General features: G+C 30.0%; 1 protein-coding gene across 6 annotated transcripts in view; it reads right to left on the reverse strand.

Annotated features, from left to right (window-relative positions):
• The window catches only part of LOC117171182 (calcium-activated potassium channel slowpoke), a 294,278-nt gene that overhangs the window by 140,506 nt on the left and 148,963 nt on the right, over positions 1–4,809 (reverse strand). The gene's annotated exons all lie outside the window — the stretch shown is intronic.

Raw genomic sequence — 4,809 nt, forward strand, 5'->3', positions numbered from 1 at the left:
GCTATCTAAGGATGGTACTATAGAACGCCACCTCAAGGTAGGCCTAGTGGCGCCATCTCTTGGTCAGGCCGGAAACTTATCAATCCACCCTCGTATATCCCAGTATAAACTAGTACCTTAGAACAATGACATCTAACATAAAAAAAATTTAATTCAAATCCCGACAACTAGGCGCATTTAAATTTACAATTTAAAAATGGTTAATTGCCACTATTTGCCACAAATTGCGAAAGTTATGCACTCTCATTTAAAACAACTTCACAAAATAATTTCATAATACAATTCTCATTTAAAATGGGTTAAAAATTGAATGTATAAAATTTGATTTGCAATTCTAATGAATCATGTTAGAAAGCTGAAGTTATTTGGTTAAAATCAATGGGAAATATTACAGAGTGGTAGTAAAAGCCTTTCTTACTAGAAATAAGCAGTGACCTTCCACAGTCATTTAAGTATTCACATAAAAAGTTGCACCAAAATGGAATTAACTAACATCCATCGTGCTTTACGCTATCATCAAGCTCGCTCTAACATGCTGTTTTCTAGGAGGAATTCTAGGAACACTAAGTAAAAAATTCTAGTTTTTTTATAAAAATGCATCTGCTTACACTCTGAGGACCCCTTTACCAGAGGGTACTGCAAACTGAATACTAAAGTATGTGCTATGTACCTTTACGCTAATCGCTACCTCTACAATGGTCCTTAACATGAAGCTTTACAAAAACACGAGCACTTACCCTCCTGGGTCGACAGCAGGCATGGGTCTATCCGAGTAAGAAATTAGCCTCAAGAGGGAATTTTTCTTGTAGTACAAAATGTACATCTATTATACATATGTATGTATATTAGGGTGGCCCTTTTAAAAAAAAATTTTTCTCACCCACCAGTTTTGTTCAAATGTTGAAGAAAGTAATTAAAGACCATAAAGTTTCCTACTGATTTAAAATGGTAAAAAACAACATCTTCGTAAGGGGAATTTTTAAATATAAATACAACGTTTTCTATATATGAAAAAAGTGTTGCCAATTTATTATGAGCACAATTTTCGTTGCCAAATAATAAGTATGAAATAATATTTTAGAAACAATAATTCTTTATCAAGTGCGAATTATTTTAAGTATCAACAAAAATATTACTTTTTTGGTTTTGGATGGTGAAGCACTTATTTCAAATGTAAAGAAAATTTTATTATCAATTACACGCGGCCTAATTAAGTTTTTATAGTTTTGAGTTTATATGGATAAAACATTCCTAAGACTCTTCAGATAATTCAGTGTTTTTCGAAGTTCCAGATGTCAAAAAATAATCTAGAAAATTTGGAAGACAATTTTGTATGTGACATGATTTTACCTTAATTTGGGGAAAACTCACGTCATTTGCTAAAAAAATTATAAAAAATTGCTTTATAAATTTTCGGACATCTTTTAAAGTTTTAAATTATGTTTAATCCTGTTAAAAATCCAGAGATTTTTAATATATTTCGAACTGAATCGAATTATTCCAAAAAAAATTTGATAATCCTTTGAAATTAAAAAAATTCACTTTCAAGAAAATTTGTTTATTCTCTTGAAATCTTTCAAAATCTTCAAAAAGCTTCAACATTTGATTTTAAAACCTTCAAAATTTAATTTGTTTTTTTTAATTTTCTCAAATCTTTTTTAATGTTAAACTAGTTCAGAAATTTTTTCTAAACTTCTGAATATTATTGAAAATGATTCGCATTGTTCTGTGAAATTTATCAGCTATGATTGTGGATTCAATTATTTTCTTGGAAATTTGTCTCTTTTGTTTGAATTTATCTACTTTCTGTTCAAGTTTTTTAATTAGAATTTCCATTTTCTATTACAAAATTCATGTACTTAGTTCAAAATTCGTATTCTTCGGTTAAAAGTTGAACTCGTTTTGTTAAAATTTTTTTTTTTATTGAAGATTCATCTTTTTGATTGTAAATTGAACTATTTCATGCAAAAGTCTATTTTTAATTTAAAATGTTACTGTTTGATTTTTGGTTTCAAATGGATATTTTTTTTATCAAAATTGAACTTTGTGATTGTAAAAATGTAACAGTTTTTTATATGAAAATAACACCTTTTTTAGTTAAAATGTAACTAGTCGGTTAAAATTTGGAATATTTTATTACATTTTTTTGTTTGGGAATTAATCTTATTTTCTGGCGCTTTCCTGGTGTTTAGAAATCGACGAAGATGCACTTTTGTAAAAAAAAATATATTATTCAAACAATCTTCTATTTTCGCTCAACACTTACATATTAGAAACAATTATTCTTTTCTTGATGTCATGTTTCTCATGTCATATTTTTCATGTCATTTTCTTACGTCAATCAATGGAAAATTTTATGGTCGTTGGAGCTTATGTTAATACTTACTGATTTTGTTCAGATTTGGAGACCATTTTTTTGGGAATTTGGACAAAACTAGGGTATGAAAACAAAAATGTTATTATATGTTAAATATTTTTTGCCATATAAATGAATGCCACCCTAATGTATATGGATAATTCGCGTACATGATCATTTTATTGAGAAAAGCTAAATATGTATTTTATATATATATATATATATCTATAGTGTCTTAACAGGGGCTCTTAAGCCGGTCGAAGTATGAAACTGAATGGTTCTAAAGCAGGTTAAGATGGGTCAAATGAATCGATGCCAAACATTCATTGTCAAATTTATTGGCCAACTTGGACCATAATCGCAAATTCGGCAATTTTGTCTGGATAATATGACAATAAAATTGGTTAGGAGGGTGTAAAGCTCATAAAGAGACAGGAACGCTCGTTTTCGCCTTAGAGGGTTAACGGTGATTAACGATGGCAAATATTATTTTAGGAATAAAGGGTTAACATACAGGCAACAATCATGTCCTGAAAACAACAGCACTTGTCATTGGCTTTTATTAACGCTCGAATGTTAATGCCTCGTGAGCAGCAGTTTCGAATGTTTTATTTTTGTATTTTATCAAGTAGTTTATTTACTGATGCACAACTTTTTATAAGCAGAAAATTTATATACGGGTATTTTGATATTTAGAATTAATAAATAATCCTTAGAGCATGAATCATCAAATTAATCAAAGAATTATATAAAGATTATTTCCATCACTTGTATAATTTGGTTAATTTACTCCAGACTTATACATTTAAGATTATTGAAAGAAACAATTTAAATTTATGATCCTAATTTTAATACAAGCGAACTTAGCAGTGAGGTACAGAATTCTTCGAGAAAAGAAATCCGCTATAATCATTAGAAATAAATTATTTTTCTCTAGAGTATAGTTCAGTTTATCATCTAACATTAACTAACATTAATGAATGTTAATTTCCGTGAAGAGTTTTTATAAAAATGAAAGTAGAATTAGAATTAGAGCAAAGAATGTCATTCATTTTATCAGAAGTATTATGTCTTATATAAAAGAAAAAGACTTATGCTAAAAAATTTTAAGTAAGAATGGTATTTTTACAATTAATGCAAATTATAAATAATTATAAATTAGTGCACACGATGATTAACGTTTCTTATTGTGAATGATAGAATTTTGATCCTTAATTGAATAATAACTATAAATCAATTATTTAAAGTAAAATTAAATGATAGTAACTATTGAATTGCGGAATACTAAACAGAGAAGAGTCAAATCAACCACATTTTACAGAATAAACAAAAAAATTTCTAGAGAAAATATTCTAGACAGAAAATCATCTACAATATATATTTTCGTTTACTTTATATAAGGCCTACAAATTAGTTTAGTGCCTTTACTTACCCTAACGTTGTTTTAAAGGGCGAAACTTAAGTCGTAAACTATAATATGATTGGTGGCGGCCCTGCAGGCTTAACCTCAAAAACCATCAGTGAAGACAACGGTGTCCGACAAGGAACATTTGAGAAATTTCTTTCTTTTTGCATTTTAATTGAAAAGTATTTGCAAAGACTTAAAAATAGAGATTTATGAATTAAAATGCTAAAACAAGGCGGTATCTCGAACTCTCCTTGTCGGACGCGATTGTGATCAGAAACTACTTTTTAAGTTAAGCTCGCAGGGCCGCCACATATTAGATTGTGCTTTAAAGTTTAAGATTTGCCTTTTAAAACTAGTTTAGGGTTTTAAAATATTCAAGTTTGAACAAAAGTTACAATAAATCAAAAGAAAGCCACTAAATTAATTTGTACATCTAAGAAACAAATAAAACTATTTAACAGAACAAAATTTCCAATAGTAGTACAAAGTTTTTTAATGTTAATAATAATATACTTTGATCCTGTCTTATTACTTCTTTCCTTCACTCCCTCTTTATATCACTTCCATCTCGTAGTTACTCCCCTCGCCCCATATTCATAATTTATACTACCATGTACTATCCAATAATTCCCTTCCGATCCCTACTTACCCCTTTCAGTGATCCCCCTCCCCCAAATTTTCCAACACTTCTCCATTAAACATATTTCCCCCTTTCCAAAGACTACTCATTTTTCCGATTCCTACTCTCATTCACCTCCGTTGCCATTTCCCTTGCTTCCTCTACACCCGTTTCCCACTATCACTTCCCTCTGAAACCCTCTTTTTTCACACCTTTCCTTTTATCATTTTCTGTCTAATCTGAGTCGATCCTATACTACCCGATTATATTGTATCACCCCTCCCCTTACACCCACTTCACTATACTCCCATTCGCCACCTAACCATCCCTACCCTCATTTTCCATATTAATTTATACATTTCCCATCTATACTGTAATCTCCCTCCCGGCGACTCCCCCTCTAACCCCTTGTGCCAACTACATACT

Source organism: Belonocnema kinseyi, chromosome 4 (genome assembly GCF_010883055.1).
Source record: "Belonocnema kinseyi isolate 2016_QV_RU_SX_M_011 chromosome 4, B_treatae_v1, whole genome shotgun sequence".
Lineage (NCBI taxonomy): Eukaryota > Metazoa > Arthropoda > Insecta > Hymenoptera > Cynipidae > Belonocnema > Belonocnema kinseyi.